Source organism: Pempheris klunzingeri, chromosome 23 (genome assembly GCF_042242105.1).
Source record: "Pempheris klunzingeri isolate RE-2024b chromosome 23, fPemKlu1.hap1, whole genome shotgun sequence".
Classification (NCBI taxonomy): Eukaryota; Metazoa; Chordata; class Actinopteri; order Acropomatiformes; family Pempheridae; genus Pempheris; species Pempheris klunzingeri.
This window is the reverse complement of record NC_092034.1, coordinates 12,820,033-12,838,408: the sequence shown is the minus strand read 5'-3', so window position 1 is coordinate 12,838,408 and position 18,376 is coordinate 12,820,033. Positions and strand designations below refer to the sequence as shown.

Here is an 18,376-nt window from a genome sequence, read left to right as displayed (position 1 = left end):
CCAGATTGAGTTCCGCCTCATTTCCTCTGCCCTGTGCAGCTGGTCAAGGACACACATTTACACACGCACAAAAACACACACTCAGGCATGTCTTCGACACATGGTTATGCACACATGCACACGCACACACACTTCAAATACAAGGACAGAGACATGCGTACTGCACACACCTCAAATAGAGACACAAGATGTAGAAGGATCAAATGCTGCATTAGCATAAACTGGATGTGTGTGTATGCTGAGTATTCATAAGGCTGTCTGCACTTGAATTCCTATAGAAGAGGATTACAGAAACGATTACAACACGATTGGCAGAATATTTCCATGGCGACGCTGACAGATTTGGAAATGGTAGAAATCCTGCCCCAACATAAAGTCACTTAAGGCCCACCCACTGCATGTTATATTCATACTGTACCTGACACACACTCGTAACGCTACACTCACCATTACCAACATTTATAGCTTTTGTTAGTTATATTTGACGTGACAGAGCACATATTGGCCGTCCATTTTTCATGCAGGTTTCAAATGTATCAACAACCGGACGGACATTATGGTCATGGCACACACTCCTGAACACACACTGCACTCCCTGCTGACATCAGCAGCTCTCGTGTTGATGTAAGGCTCAGTTCTATAAGTCTCAGGAGAGCTGGTCATTGGCCATCAAAAGAATTTTACCGTTCCAAGCATTTTTCCCTACTTTAATTTGCAATTTTCATTTCAGGCATTTAGCTGATTTAAAGTGCAACAGTAGATTGAGAGTGAGATCCAGCTCCTTTCATCACCAATATTACAATGAGTGAAAACAAAAGAGTGCAAAGAATATTAAAACGAATGGCCTTGTTTCCACTGAGACTTTGTCCAATACAAAAGAATGAGGTAAAAAAGGCAAAGGCGAAAGATTAGGATCATTAGGTCACATTTCTTTCCAGTGTGGATAGAATGAATCTCCAGATTACCTGAAGTCAGGTTAGAGTGTCTTCGCCTCTCTTATGTTCTTCTGGTTAGGTATGGTGAAATAGAGGATGTGAAATGTTTCTCATATACACTGACATAGATTTCAGCAGAGCCTCTCTCTGTTTTGTTCTCCTCTGCTTTCTATCTCCTCGCTTCACTTAGTGTCTTTGTTATGGTGTTTCCACCTTGATAGATATTACACACTACAGTGCCAGTTAAAGTTGGGAGGGGCTCACCACCCCCCCCCCCACACACACACACACACACACACACACCCTCCATTGTCTGTAGTATCTGTGTATTCTAACTGTGTGTGTTGTGTATGTGTGTGTGTGCCCGTCTGCTGTGGCGCCTACAGACTGCAGGAAATGTGGGGTCACAGTGTCTGGAGGGCATCCAGACAGCCTCCCTCCCCTTTAAATGTCCAGACTCTGATACTTTGCCTTTAAGAATGCTGCCTATAGATGGGGAGTCACCATACTGACACACAGGAGGAGGAGGGGGGTATGTATACATTATGGACTTGTATGCTTACTTGCTGGTGAAAGTGATTGAGTGCTTGTCATATTGTGCGTGTACATATGTGAGTGAGTGTGTGCAAGTCTTTATGTGTGTGTGCGTGTGTGTGTGTGTGGTCCTGTGAAGACGGTATGAGCCACCATGTGGGGATCACATGTGCCACAGCAGATAAAGGAGCCTTTGTGCACATCCAGAAGATGCAGCTCGAGCTACACACGCACATACACACACGCACGTTGCGCACCCAAACACACTCACAATGTATATACACACACACATAAACCCATACGGATACACTCTACTGCTCCACCATTCTCTCACTTGTGCTTTCAAACACACCTTCATTGTCAAACTCGAAGTGTGGCTGGTTGCAATTTTCAGCCTTTCTACATTAGGTATGAAATCTTTGTCGTTTGAAGTGAACACACACAGTGGTGAGATTACAAAGGCCTGAGTCAGTCTTTTTGGTATGTGACGGTTAACTTAAATGGCATTGTGCAACTGGATAGTACAGTTTAGCACCTCTGCACTGGTATGTGGGCTTGGTAGGGCTTGTCTGTCCACTCTTAGAGCTGCCTCTCACACACACACACACAAAGCCCAAGAGACAGTAGAGAGCAACTGAGCTAATGCCTACGGCATTAAACACACCTTCCTCATAAACATTTCCAATTCCCTGTTCATATTGCACACTGTCACACATGTACTCACACACACACGTTTCTTAAAGGGTGAGGAAAGTGCTGTTGACATGTCTCATTATCAGAGTCCTACCACTTAACACCCTCAACAAAAAGATCACCTTCTTTTCTTCTTCCAAAAAAGTTTACTTTGTTTAGCTTGTATGAAGGGGGTGCCTCAGGCTATGTTTCTCAGACTGTGTGTGTGAGAAGCGGGTTAAGGCATGCCGGCTGCCTGCTTCTCTTCATTCTAATGTTGTTGTTGTTTTTGAGCTACCAGCAGCGTTTCTGCATGCACACTCCTTAGTGTTCTTAGACAGCTGTTGTGCTACTGATGACAGTGTTACTTTACTGTGTAACATGCATGTTGTGAACTTGAGTGATCCCCACAACCAGTGTCTCTTCAAGTGTGTTGTATTAGAGAAATGGTGAGAGCTGGTTACATTTAATGCCAAAGTCACGATTCCACCATTTTTGTGTTTTAAAGATGAGAAATATTATAATCTACACTGCCAGATGTGCTTTTCAGATGTTCTTTGCTGGCAGTTAAATAAAGAGGGTCCAATGTCTAAAGTGCATGAACATGCTCAGTGAATTTCATGCAAGTATACCATAATGGTTTATTCTGTAAAAACTGGTCAAGGTTCTGACAGTCCCTCTGTACAAATGGAAATAGGTATTCAAGTATCCCATTGCTGTGCTATTCATGCTTAGCAAACATCCCAGTGTTTGTGTTCAGCTCAGTGTTCTGCACTCAGGTGCGTTAGATGCTGTTTTTAGGGATGGAGTTTGATGGCAAAGCCATGTTTAATTTTGGAGGACTGACGTCACAAGACTGTGCCCGCATCCACTTCTGTGGCTCTGCCTGCTGTCCACAGCTGTAACAGACGTGGGCTGCTTGGCTGCTGTAGTTAGTGTGTGTGTGAGAGAGAGACGGAGAGGGAGAGACAGACGGACAGAAGACAGTGAGGGTAAAAACAGCTCATGACAAGTGTTAAAAAGGGTTATATTCATCAAATACTCATTTACACGTGCTTGCACAAACATCACACACACACACACACACACAACCATACTGCTCACAGGTCTTGGTTTGGCAGCAGCCACAGCTGGGCTGCTTTCATTAGCGTCTGTCTAGACACGATTTATTACCAACTGTTCATTCTTGTCTTCTCTCCTTCTGTCTCGCTGTCTTCTTATTTGTTGGCTGCTGAATTTGCAAATGGTCTTGGCGTGCGTGTGTGTGTGGCTTTAGTTGATGTGTCTGTCTGTCACCCTCCACCTCTTTAAGTGGGTGTCACTTTCCTGACAGTCCCCAAAGCGGAAGTCTGTCTGTCTGTTTTGTGTATGTGGGAGTCAGAGTGGGAGTGATGGTTTGTGAGCCAGGCGTGGTTTTGACCATGACCTTTTACTGAAGCCATGTGGCAGAAGTTCACCGATAGAAACAGCTCCAACCACAGTCAACCTGACACTCCTCCTCAGTGTCTGTAGCTGTGCCAGCTCTGACCTCGCAAACACACGCATGTTTACAGTCAAATGAGACAGAAAACAGACTTTCTGCCTCCCTCATGCATGCACACAAAAATAACATTTTCCACCCAGCTTGAGTGGTGTCACATTTGATATTGCCCATGTAGTTTGTAAAATAGCAACAGATCAGATCAGAGCAAAAACACATGAGCTTAATATCTCTGTATCTCCTGTAGTTCATGGAATTTGTAAAACCACCGCCGCCTGTCAGTCAAACAACTTGAACAACAGTACACTCTTACATCTGCCCACATCCTGATCTCACACGCAAGTTCAGGATTTGGTGCAACAGCATTCCAACAAGATCCGAATTTGTTCACAAAACAATGTGTTCTCGCTCATGAGGAGCTCCTAGATGTGGGCGTGCTGATGAGCGCTCATGCCATAGTATCCGCTCTCCGGCTGCTGACTTTGCTAAAGTTTCATTTAAGGATTTACCCTGTCCTGAGTGTCCCACACAACAGCAAGCAGAGCAGACAAGCAGCAGTGGCACACCGAGACACACAGGCAGACAGTGAATGTAGACTCAAAGACACCAAAGGAGAACTGTGTGTGTGTGTGCGTGTGTGCATGTGTGTGCGCACACAGGTATGAAGCTTGCTGCCCTAACTTGAAGAGACCTACTGAATCACCTGTGACTAAGGGCTGGAGCAGCCCAAGCATGGCTACTCTACTCACGCCATGCAAGCTCACACATGCTGACGAGATGTGTGTTTGCAATCAGGTGAATCTGTTGAAGCTGGTTTTACTGCACACAAGGTCAGTATGTACAGCACAGCAATAAGACAGGGCAGATGTCAGATTGTGCACAAATATGCACTTGCAGTCGGTCAGAAGTGTGTGCGCTTGTGCTTTACAGCATGTTTGGCAGTGAAAATACCAAAAAAAGATCATCTTAAAAATATACATAAAAGAATTATTATGACTACAAATTGTATTCAAATTGTGTATTCACAAATCAATCTGCAGTAAGTGCGACAGAGTGAGGGGGTTGTGCTGCTCTCCGTCACAACTGTAACACATTCAGGTGTGCTTTTGTTTCAGTTGTTAGACAACAGCATTGAAAAATGAGGAGCAGGTGAGCAGTAAGTCCATGTTCTGACAAACGTTTGCACAATATGGAATAATGTAGCCCCCTCATTCAATTATTATCTAGCAACTCACTACATTAGCCAATCAGATACATTTAAGCACCCATTTCTGATTATTATGCAGCATAACTGCTTATTTCTGCTGTTGGCCTTGTGACTGTCATGGCGTCGTCCATTCAAACTGCACTTCCTGGGTCATATTTGGTCCTTTTGCTGTACCTTCAGCAGCATATGTCTAAAAGCCCAGTGCCATTTTCGGTCAGAATGCCAGGCTGGAAAACTCTGCACAACACAAACACTAAATTGTGTTTCTCTCTGTCAAACCAGACCTGCTCTGTTTTCACTCTTTCCTTATCTCTCTCAACCTACCTTGGTTTTTCCTCCTTTTTCGTCTTTTGTCTGGCTCAAGGCCTTTAGTCTTCCTCCTCCACCTCCTCTCATCACTCTCTAGCTCTAAATCTCTGATCTCCACCTCTGCGCAGGGTCTTTGTTGCTCCACCTCTCAACATCTCCCTTTGACATTAACCAGCATAGAGAGAGAGAGGCACCCACTGGTTAACCTTTACATAAACACCACTGTCTATATCTGTCAATCTCTCACTCAGTCAGCCTCTCATTATTTCTCTCATGTTCTCTCTCACATAGTCTCTGATAGTACATACATAGTCTGAATTTGTCTCCAACAATTGTGATGAAAGTGATGAAATTACTTAACAGTGTATTTCATTACCCTTTTCTGTTCTTGTATGTCTCTTATGCCATACCACACTTTCTCCTTCCCCCTCTCAAGGTCTCTCTCTCTTTCACTGTCTCTTTAGCTTCTCCCTCTTCCTCCCCCCTCTGCCCACAGTCCTGATATCGATCAAGGTCAAATGATTATGTCAAAGCTTGTGACATTTATTCGATGTGTCCTGAAAGAATATATTCTACCCTTGGACCAATTCAGCCTCCAACACACACACTTGCTGTCTTTGGCATGCCTTTTTTTAAGGTGGCCCTGCTCACCCACATTCTCCATCACCCACCTATGTAAACACACACAGCCAGGCCACCTTTACAGTGTGGCCAGCTGTGGCCCTTTAGGGTGTGTGACCTTTGGCCTTGAGTTCAAAGGTTTGGGGCCTTAACCACCAGGCTGTAAGATCAGTGAAGGCTGAGCCAGCTTTATCTGCCTCATATTGACACAACTGTCTCTCTCTCTCTCTCGCTCTCTCTCTCTCTCACTCACTCACTCACTCACTCACTCACTCACTCACTCACTCACTCACTCACACACACACACACACACACACACACACACACATGAACACAAGCTGCCTTAGGCTAGGCATATTGTGTTGGTTCTGTGTGCACAGGCTCAATAGAGGAACATATGGAAGCTGCCATGTGTGGGCGTGCGTTATGTTGCAGCCCAGTAGGTAGAATATCAGAACGAGACAAAGAAAGACAGGAGAGGAAGAAAATAGAAGAATGACAGAGGAAAGATGAGAGGAATGAAAGAGAGCGAAGTTTTAGGCTTGCACCAACATCAAAGTCACCAATAAAGTTTATGTTTCTCACGAAGGCAAATTGGACTCATTGTCTTTCTGTGTTGAGGTCGAAGGTCACATAGATGTTAGAGGAGGGAAGAGCGGACAGGTTGTGTGAAGTGTGAGGAGGAGGAGACTGAGAAAGGTGGTGACATTTAGGTTGTGTCTGGTGTCAACCACAACCATTTATTAAAAGGGCACATTATGTGTAGGTGAGTGTGTAAGAGAGAAAGTGTGCGTGTGACAATTTGTTCCTCTCTTTCTCTGTTTCTGCGGCGTGTGTGTGGTGTGTTTGTGTGCAACCATCTCATTTTAGTGTTTGAGCACCATAGCAGGTGCTGTGTGTTCTCAGGGTGCAAGCGGAGGTGTGTGTGTTTTTATGTGTGTGTGTGATGAGGGTTGGGAGGTGCAGCAGAGTGCCACCTGTTCTCAGTCATGTGGCCCAGCTTTGACACTGTGAATCACTGAACAGGCGGCACATGAGGAACACACACACACACACACACACACACACACACACACACACACACAGATGGCCACAGCACTGGTCCATGCCCTGCTGTGCATTCTGGCTAACACACACACACACAGTTTCATAAGCCACACTGAGTGACATATCGACAACATCATGACCACAGAACAGTCAGAAAACGTCAAGCATGCATGATGAAACAAGCAGATGGAATAAAAAATGAGCACTGGCTGTCTTGTGCAGGCAGAGCAAGGTGTTGATCTTTGAACCCCTGATTGAAGTAAGATATATTGCTGACCACTGTTTCAACTTGCACTAAAATGTTAAAGGTGTGTTTGACCTAGTTTTGACAAAAAAAGGAAAATAGAAACACCTCACACACCTCACTGCAGAACAACTCTAAACCACAGATTTCTGGCAAACCTCAGAATGGTTGAATATTGTTACTCAACTGAGTCTTAATGGATACACTTAACTTTATGTGGACTTTAGTGTGTGTGTGTGAGTGTGTGTGTGTGTGTGTGTGTGTGTGTGTGTGTGCGTGCGTAATGTAGTAATGCAACAAGTGTCCTTTTGAAGTTATATCTTGCTCCTCCCTGCTGCTGTTTTTGACAATGTTCAACCTCCAGACTCACCTTTGTCCCTCCATGCTGTGCTTTCAGGAGGTGGAACGTATCATGGTGGCCTGCTGAAAGAGACAGACTACATTACCCATGGTCACCAGGTAAGGCTCTCTTTTCACTTACAGTTAACAATTTCTTCTCCTCTGATTTCATCTTGCTTACTCTGTTCCTATCTTACTGTCATTTCTTTCAACCACAAACACACAACAGCATGCCTACACATGTGCTAATTATATGCTTTTGTAATCAGTTCTTACTTCAAAGTACTTTTACAAGTGTTTTTTTCAATTGTTTTCTCCACCTCCTGTATTTAGTATTTAATAAGAGGTAATACCCAAGCACATTGAGCATATAAATGTAACACAGTATGTGTACACACTCACACACAAGCTCCATTGTACATTATGTAGGTTAGACAGACAGAAGACCAGGATGAGATGTGTCAAAAGAGAGTGAGAAAGACAGGAGTATGAGTAATGCACACATTCATTGGTTTAGAAGGCATTGGGTTGTGAAATCATGGGTGTGAGTGGTCCTTATTCTTTTGATTAATGTGTGTGTGTGTGTGTGTGTGTGTGTGTGTGTGTGTGTGTGTGTCTTTAAGTCCCCAAAGAGTTGTGTACTTTATGTTCTCTGAGTCAGATATCAAACTTTAACTCTTGGTACTTCAAAGCCACATTAGAGTATAAAAAGGTAAATTAGTTGCTTGCTCTTTCTCTTAGTAACCAGTGTTGAAGCAAAACAGCGTGTGTGCTAAATTTTCCTGCTAACTTTTCCAAATGCTGAATGCCAGAACAAGCCATGTGTCACATTACTGTTACTGTTTTAGTGGAATTACAATATATCCTGGATATTCTTGAATTTGAGTGTAATTCATTAATCCAGGTTTACTTTTGCAAGTGCACATGTCCTTGAAATAATACTCTGTGTTCTAAAGAGCCAGTGCAATGGAAGTGCCACAATTTAACCCGTTTACAATTTTAACCATGTACTGTGATATCACCAGCAGGCAGTAGTCATTAGTGATATATACGCAGCAGTTCCATGTAGATCAAAGCAGTTATTTTACACTATATTTCATGTCAATTTTGCCAATTTCCCACACAAAACTTCCAGACCTAGTCCATATCATTTGTTGCCTGTTTAAACTAAACATACAGGGTTTTTCCCTAGTGGAGGGCGTAGTCATGCCGTGAACGGCCACGGTGTGAGTGTTCCTCAGCTGCACCACATAGTAAGGTAAAGTTGTTTACCTTGATGGCATGGCTGACATGTGCGAGTCACACACCACAGTAAGAGCCTGCCGTCTGTAACTGTTTGTATTTCTCCCTGCAGTATAGAAATTGGTTCACTGTCCACATAACGGATCAATTGTACTTTCATTTCAGAATAGCATGGCCAATGAAGCTCACTAACTCAGTGATAAACACATTGCATCACCTATAATCTCTTCACAATAAAAGCATCCCACTGGTTTTCCAGTGGAAAGCCTTTAATGTGAAGTATAGACACACATGAGTTTAGTCACCGAGGACACAGCTATGGGGAGGAGGCCGTCACGGGTTGGCTGGGGTCTGCCCCTAATGCCAAGCAGGACCACAGTGGTGTGGCGTGGCTATCGCCTGCTGTGAGACACTGGTGGAAACACATGACCTCATGACTAGGTTTGGCACAGCATGGCTAAAGCTGACAAAACCAGGCAAATGGAAAAACCCTAACAGTGTATACTAAATTCTTAGCATGTTGCACCAAAGCCAATTATCTACCAACCAGGGATGCATGATTTTTGTGTCCATGATTTCACCTTTTAAAGAAGAAAATGTATTCCTTGAGTTATCCCAGCTTTTTAAGCTCCTCTTAATGGAGTTTACTTTTTCACATGTATAACTTTGGGATAGTGAGTATATTAAGCAGGGCTGGAGTGCTTAGCTTATCATAGAGCTACAGTCAGGATTAGCCAGTTGTTTGAGAAACTAGTGGGAAAGCCTGGCTCCCTGTTGGCCCCTCTCTCCTTGAATATGGGCCCTAATTATCAGGGCTGTAGCGCTCCGTTCAGCCGGCTACATGGCTGCTATATGTGGGTGTGCTAAGCCAGTCTGTCTGTCTGACTGCCTGTGTGGCTCTCTGTCTCCTCACGGTGTGACTGTGTGTGAGTATGTGCGTGGAGGTGATTATTATCGTGTCTGTCGAACTCTCAGTGTACCCAAAAGGCTGACTCATGGTATGCCACATATACACACACTCTTACACACAGTCCCACACACAAAATCCTACATATCAGAGGCTGAGAAGTACCATCTGTACCAGGGACAGTCTCCTACGACTGCAGAGCACACTCACTCACATGTATACTTTCTTTCTTCTACTGCTGCTGTCTGGACCTCATCAGTATTACATGCTATTTAATTTAACACATTGGAAGTGAAGACATTTTTGGAAAGTGAGGACATTTTGGCCAGTCCCCCACGACTTCACATTAAGACTTGGTTTTAAGGTTCAGGTTAAAATTAGGTTTAGGTTAGAGGCTGGGGAATGCATTATGTCAGTGAAGGTCCTCACAAGTATAGGAGTACAAGATTGTGTTAGTGTGTGTGGCTGGTATGACAAGAATTTTGGGGCTCGTACCCATGGGAGAGTTACTAAATATATATATATTTGGAGTGTGAGAACTGAGCCGTCCTTGTCCTCGATCTCTTTAATTACACGTACAGAAAGTTACACACACACACACACAGACACACACGCACACACACGCCTGCCTCCTCTCAACACGCATGAATACAGGATTGCTAGCCATGCATAAGAACTGTAAGAACTTAAACACACTGTGCTTCACAAATCTTTTCCCTTTATTGTCCCTTCCTGCCACACACACACACACACACACACACACACACACACACACACACACACACACACACACACACACACACACACACACACACACACACATATATTTGGGACCCCCGGGACAGACTGTAATGCCTTGGCTTCCCTTGTTGTGGAAGAGGAAGGATGGGAATTGAGTTCAGACATGCATTTAATATTCTTAGACTCTTATTATACACAGTACTGTAGATCTATGAGAGGAAGCTGTGTTTTTGTGTGTGTGTTTGGGGGTGGGGGGAGGGGGACAGTGTGTGTGGTACACTGTAGTCCCACCCATACCCACATCAATCAACAGTCCTCTTCCTGTTCACTTTTGAGGGCTAATGGCCTCCCACTGCACTCTTTACAGTGCAATCACACACATATACATTGACACACAAAAATCCAAGCAGCCACACACTTGAGACCCTAGTGGGAGTCATAGGAAGATATGGGGTAATAATCACACACACTGGAAGGAATACGAGAATACAATACGACCTCAGATCAAGCACAAAACTAAAATGGAGAACATAACTTTACATGCGCCAGCAAAAAAAAGCAGCGTGAGTAGCATAACGTTTTGCATAAACAGTACTGTCGGTCTGTTTCAGTGCAGAAACAGACTGGACAACATACACACCAGTGAGAAGCAGATGATATATGGTTTAAATACAGAATGCACAAGTCTACAACTCCATGATAGGTAATTAAGGACTGCAGCAGTTCAGGGTGTAATGGCTTCCAGATGACGCTGTAAAAAGTCTTTTCAGCTGACTTGATGTATTATGATATACATTCTGATTATAACATTAAGGGTGCAGGGTTTTTTTTGAGTATATAATTACATCATCTGGAATTTCATTGCCTTAACTTTTTTTTTGGGGGGGGGGTGTTGGACAACTTCCATCTATTTAGAGAGAATTTTACTACATGTTGACGTGCTCAGACGTTATAAGCTGTTACAAGCTTGTGTTCCACGGTCACTCTTAGAAATGAAAGGGGCCTCTTGATTTTTCACCTGTGCAGGCACACTAGCAGCTGCAAATGCTTCCATTTTGGCCAGAACACTTCCATCACACACTCTCTGTATGGCCCTGTATGAACTGTATCTGTCCAAAGTGGCAGCTGATTTCTTCACACAGCCTTTAACAAACGAAAACAAAACATCCATATACAAGCACACTGCCTCACAGTATCATAAAGATCCCCACTGTGCTGCGTCGCCCCTCTTTCTCAACACAAAACACATTATTGAACATTCATTGTCACTTGACAAAAGCCTCTAGATCCACCCTGGTGGTACATACCGCACATGCCATGCACTTACTTCATCTGGGGTTTGAATCTAGCACACACACACACATCTCTTGTCACTCTTCACTGCATACTAATAGAGGTAGAAATGCCTTCAGTCATCTGAAAATATACTGTGAGTAGCCTGCTGTGATATGAGAGAGAACAGACAGTGAGAGACTGATAGCATCACTGATTGTACAGAGAGAGCTTTCATAATGTTCGGGTTTTGTTGTTTATGTTAGCTTATTTTAGAATTGTTATGGCCATACAAAAACTGCATGTGTGTATCCTTATGTCATCGTCTCAGCATCATCCGTGACACACTCCCATCCTCCCTGCAGTGGCTAATTTTGCCTCTCTTGTCTTGCTGAGGCGGTGCTTTCTAAATATAATGTCTACACGTGTGTGTGTGTGTGTGTGTGTGTGTGTGTGTGTGTGTGTGTGTGTGTAACACATAGTGTTAGTTGTACAAATGTGGCTCTTTGGCGTTATTACAGAGTACAGGATGGTTACTTTGGCGAGGAATAGCTGGAACAAATGTTTCCGGCCTTGGAGAGCCCCATTTGTGTTGTGTTTACCTCACACAGGATGTTAGCTGGCTGCCTCAGAGCACATAGCATATAATTCTCATATTTCTGTGTGCACAGTCATGAGAAAGAAGACGTAAGATATTTAAGTCACCTACTGGACAGGAACAAGAAATTCATTAGCTTTATAACTCAGGCTTTAGTTATAGTCCTAGCCATGTCCACTGTGTTGTGATGATAAATGATACATTGGTTAGATCTCATTCAGCCCTTAAAGACCTGACAGAATGCATCTATCTATCCATCTGTCTGTCTTACACTGTATACATACTCTGCACTGTGTAAGACTGTGCACTTCACACAGTTGATATAGTAGACATATTATAACATAGAACACAGGGCAGTACGTGAGCCCTGGGATAAGACTGCACACACAGTAAACATGTGTACCTCTCTATAATAAGACGCCAAATGGCTGAGAAGCTGTAACCAATGCCTTTATTAGTGGCTAATGAATAATGTATTAATGCTACATAGATGATTATAAGCTATTTATGAGAGCAGTTTTTGGGTGACCTGGCAGCTTGTGTAAATCCCATTTGACTCTCTGAAAAAGGTTCCAGAGGATCTGGACCAAATTCACTCCGTGTTCACATAAACAGTTTAATAAGCATTTATTATTAAAGACCAGCAAAGGGGTTGTTCTGAAAAATGGCTTATAACAGATCTATATATATCATTGATAAATGCCACTATATTTTTGATAAAGCTATTTGTTACATTCCTTAGATATCTTATCAAAGGTGCCAGTTTATAACGTGTTACCTAAATATGTAGCAGACCTGAAACTGTAACTCCCAGCTTGGTTTAGGACACTGTTTCACATTGAAGTCTAAATATAGGAGCATGGTTTATTGTTCTTCATTAATGAATACTAAGGTGTGTGTGTGTGTGTGTGTGTGTGTGTGTGTGTGTGTGTGTGCTATATTATTAGCCCATACAAAGATCAAATCTACAGTGTGGGTTATAAATTCAGTTTGCTGTAGAATATGTATCCTGTGTAGCAGGTACCAGCTCCTATTTATAATCCTCTGAATCTAATCCTTCCTGTGGTAATATGGCGTCAGGGGGTAATACTCTCCCTCGTTTAAAAATAGACGGTCTCGCGGAAATGTGCCGTGGCGCTGTTCGCCGAGTCCAGCTCTCGGTCACGAGTCCGTCTCAGACGCACTCCGGTGTGCGAAGGGATGAGAAGGTGCGGGTGGCGGAAGGAGCCGCTGCGGAGGGACAGGAGGAGCGGCTCCGGTACCGCGCGCTGTCAGGGAATTCCGGAGCCGTGCGGTGACGTCACGTGGGCGCGCGCCCCTGTATGCGCGTGTTGGTTGCGCGTGGTTCTGTCCCTTTAAAACGGAGCTGAGCGCAACACGATCCCTGCCCGGCGTCTGAGAGAGGAGCGCAGGACCAGAGGAGCCCGACACGGAGAGACACTGTCGCTGCACGGCGAAGGCGGCCATCAGACGGAGTAATAATCAGAGGAGAAAGAGGAAGGAGCCCACCGGGGCCAACAGACCGGCTCTCCGGCCGTCAGCGGCTCAGGTTTCACGGTTGTTTCGAGGGGAAGCGACGGAGACTAACAGGGATTACAGGCTGTAGCTGCTCCGCTCAGCCGGCTGGTCGGGAATTTCTCTGCAGACTCAAACTTGCGGATATAAAGACCATAAAGACTAAAGACTACTGTGGACCTCAAGGACCCGGAGACACGTTTCTATTTGGACATAATTTCACCCCTGGAGGGTCCGTTTGAAACACTTGAACGAACGGTGAGTGCAGGAGCTGCTGTGTGGACTGTGAGCATGTAGAAGTCCAGTGGGCTGTGTTTTGGTTGTAAGCAGGCAACTTAGCGGCCACGAAAAAGTCCGTTTTAACACCAAACTCCTCAGAGAGCCGGCGGATCTCACCAGTAGATCCACTGCAGCCTGTTCTTGTGTGTTTGGCGGATTAAAATAGACGATTCGGGACAGCACTGAGGGATTTATTGTAATAGATTGAAGCGGAAGCCTTGGTCGTGTGTAATCGATGAGGTGGGGGAATTTCGCTGTGTTTTTGTCAACCACAGGTGACTCTCCAGTCCCACGCGCGCGTTTCAATTCGGCGAATTGTTTTCCTCAAATCCACGACTGATCATCTTTACCGGACATGTTTAATCACCCGGTGCATCGGAGGAGTTACTGTAAACTGGCTTTGGTGTGAATTTGGGGTTCATGGGCTTTTTGTGTCAACCCCCCCAACTTTTGGAGGTCTGTCCCTGGGAAAACCATCCCCTGCTTGTTTCAGTGGAGAATATAAATAGGCGGTAATGACTTGGCCAGAGTACAAAGTAGTCGCCCTAATACATGTATTCATGAAATGGTGAAAATGACCTAATCCTCGTACAGCTTTGGGACACCCCAGGTCCTAGTTTTGTCATTGTTGTCCTGAAAACTCTCGATCATCATGGCTAGAAAAGGGAAGGAGACCTAGAGGACAGGGAGAGAAAATTGCCTGTGTAAGGAGATCTCACGCCATTGTGTGTGTGTGTGTGTGTGTGTGTAGGAGTGGGTGGCTCTGCAGGAGTAGGGGTGGGGGGTGAGCAGGATCACTGAGGTCGGCAGCCGTATAAAGTGAATGGATAGCTGCCACCCCCATCACCCCCAGTCAATCCTTACGCACACAAAGAGTCGGATTGAAAGGAAGTGATTTGCATCACCTCCCGTATTGGGGGGAGGGGCGGTGTTTCGGAGCGGTCCTTTAGGTCTGGGTGTCAGGGGTGTTTGCTGCACTGAAGACTGACCACTCAGTGCTGTTTGGTCAACGTGATCTGTTATCTAATTATCACATGTACAGGGAACACTAGTCCCGACTGACTTTTTGACTTTGAAACGCATTTCTTGTACTCTTATCTGGGTCCATGCGCTCCGTGACGTGGATAAAAGCCACAGGAGTCAGCTGGGTTCACTCGTGGCAGTGCCCACACCTTCACACACCAGGCTGTGGCGCATGTGTATGACACCGCGAAGAGTCCAAAGTGAATGAAGTTAAATTCCAGTCAGTCCAGAGGTTTGACGATGTGGTGATGTCTTATTGGAACATAATCAATGACTGTTGGTATTGATGATTATTGCCTCGTCACTCAAAGCCGTTAAACGATATCTGCTCCTTTTCAGTGGTCGTCGGACAGGCAGAGTCTGTGGCTGGGGGGCTTATTTGTCACTTTATGGACCGCAATAAACGAGCCGAGATCAGGAAGAGCGGAGTGTGCTGGCATGGGGTCGCGAAGAAAACAAAAAAGAAAGCCTTTGAAGGTTCACTTCCGATCAATCAGATCGATTGGCCTGGAAACCAGCGACGCGTTTTGTCCCTGCGTTTGATGTAGGGGGTTATAAAAAGCTGAAGCTGCAAATCGCTCCACACACACTCGGCCGGGCGGCTGTGTATTACCTCGGCTCTCCCCCGCCCCCTTTGTCCCATGATCTCAGCAGGAGCGCGTGTGTATGAGTGTGTGAATGAAGACTCGCCGCCCATTTTTACTACGAGTGTGACGAGCGTGGAGGAATATTGAAGTGATACACACACGCGCGTCCAGGAGGGAGGGAGGGAGAGATGACGGTGGAAATAACGCTGCTAACTCAACAAAAGTGAGTGAGTCACTCTCACAACTAAGCACAAGAGGAGTGTGTGTGTCAGGACAACTTCCCACACCCAGCCCTCCTCTACATGTAACTTGATGGGGGTGTAACAGGGTGTCCTAAACAAATGAAGGATTACTTTGATCTAATTAAGAATTTTCCTTTTTGTGTGTGGCCTGCATGGGAAGTGGGTCAGTAGGCTGGCTTAAAGTGCTTACTCATCTGATACTTCTATGGTTGCAGGTGATGAAACAAGCTGTGTGTGTGTGTGTGTGTGTGTGTGTGTGTGTGTGTGTGTGTTTTGGCTGTGTGACAGTCCATCAGGTTTTGGGGGATTCTCCTGTCTCTTGCCTGTTAAAGAAAACCGATGCAACCAAGTGTGTGTGTGTGAAAGGGAAGCAGGAGGGGGAAGTGACTGGGTGTCATGATGAATCGTCTGTCTGTGTGACACTATTTTGTTGCAGCCTTTCTGGTAAAGGGTGTCGCTTCTCCTCTAGAGAGCAACACAAAACGAAAGCAAGGGGATTGGAGAAGTGCAGGACAACATCTGCCCTGCTGACAGTTTCTCAAACACTCCCCACACACCCCAACAGGTCAGGCGTTAAAACACAAGTTCTTCTACACGTTAGCTGGCACCATCTTTGTAAACCAGCTAAGGAATGTCCCGTCACTTCATGTCAGCAGAAACACTGAACATTTAAAGGGCCAATATCATAGCTAATCTAATCCCCTCCCATGTATAAGACAGGCATGAAGTGCACTAGTTTATATAGTACAGAACTCATTGCGTTCCAGCTGGGCCTAGTGCTGATTGGCTGCCCTCGGTGCTGCAGTGCAATGCCTGTCAGTTTATGTAGTCTCCTGCAGAGCATGCAAACACTTTAGCTCACCAAGCTTGTCCAGACAGCAGGATAAAGGTTTTAGAGTTTGGTCGGGGCCAAAACCTCAGTCAACCAAGTGTGGAATTCACCATGCTGCATGAGACTGCCTGCTGTGGATCCTGGTCTCTGTAAATGATTCCACAAAAAAAAAAAAACAGGAATCTGTCAACTTCTGTAGGGTTCATCATGTGTAAAGAGTTACTTTTTAGGCATTTTAACTCTATTAGGAATTATACAAAGGTCAAAGACAAGACAGATGGTGAAAAGAGCAAGACAGAGAAAATATTCACGCTGTAGAATATGATGTGATTAAGCTTTAATTGGGAGAAAATTGAGTAATTGCAGCAGAAGTAATATAATTCAGATTATTGTAAGTAAAATTTAAAGCGAGCAATAAAAAAGCACAAAAATAGAGTGTAAACAAAAGAGGGCATCTACATGTGTATGCACATTTAAAAGCTTTAAGCTTTGAAATATGGAGAAGCAGTTTGGGTTACACTAATCACTAACATGTATGGATGAAGTCATGGTCCTTATTTCTCACTAGTGTCTCTGGACCAGCAGGACTCTGCTACACTGCCAACCAACCATGAGGCTTAGACATCCATAGTTATAAATATTGGTCATACATGCAGCTGTGGTTTCGCTCCAGGTTCTGTTATGGTGTGTGTTGGACCTGAGAACAGTAAGGAAAAACGGATCAGTATAATCTAGTCCAGAAGTTGAGGAGTGAACTTAATGAAATCTTTTACAGGAGCAGGCAGGCCACAAGCCAAGCAAATAGACTAATGTCAAACATGGCAGCATTTAGAACAAAGAATGAACAATGATATTAGAGGAAAGAAGAGTATTGGCTGAAGATTGAATCCATCCTGTGTGAATAGGGCTGTGTTTGGGAGTAACGGGGTGTTTACGTCCTGCTTGCCTGTTCAGCTGAGTGAGAGAAAAAGGGAAAGTTTCCCTTCTGAGTTCTGTTCCTCTCTGTTATCTCTGGCTCTCTGCCATTGATGATGATGCCACTGTGGAAGGCGGGTGTGTAAACCTACACACTGTGTGTGTGTGTGTGTGTGTGTGTGTGTGTGTGAGAGTGACTCATACACAAAGCTACACACACTATCACACCTTGGAAAGAATTTTCTTTCTTCCTTTTACCTCCCCTCACCTCCTGTGACTACTTTTACCCACCTCAACCACGCTAGCAAAATAAATTATGCCTTAACCAGCGAGTAGGCCCATGTGCATCATGGGAGATTTATAGAAAAAGCCTAAAAGATCATCGGTATTTTAGGAATCTGTAAACAGGCCTTGGATTCTCTGGACTAAATGAACAAGCTGCACCGTCATAACAAAGACGGTCAGTATGCGTCACAGCTGTTCTGATAAAGTCCAATTGATGGGTGCCTGGTTCCACCCACTGTAAGAACAGCGCTGCACCGGTCATCTGTACGCATGCTGTCATTAGCTCTGATGCATACAGGACTCACACACATGTCCATGTTTTTGTGTTATTTGCACACACAGACTGTTAATGAGACATCATGTTGTGAGTCAAGGGAGGAAGAGGTAGAGGATGGTGTGTGAGGTCAGTCTGCCCTGTGTCTCAGTCAACATGTTGATCAGTAAAGACCTCATAAACCCTCTTCCTCTCTGCGTCTGTCTCTGCCTCTCTAGCTTAGTTTAATAACTGTAGTAAAGACGCGGTAGGTTCCCCTGGCAACTGTTACCAAGG

At 44.7% G+C, this 18,376-nt stretch overlaps 1 protein-coding gene across 1 annotated transcript in view; it reads left to right on the top strand.

The window, feature by feature from the left end:
* The window catches only part of kdm6ba (lysine (K)-specific demethylase 6B, a), a 91,462-nt gene that overhangs the window by 54,010 nt on the left and 19,076 nt on the right, over positions 1-18,376 (top strand). Inside the window, exon 4 of the mRNA XM_070854314.1 lies at positions 7,447-7,508. The gene's annotated coding sequence lies outside the window, so the exon portion shown is untranslated. The remainder of the gene's footprint in view (positions 1-7,446; positions 7,509-18,376) is intronic.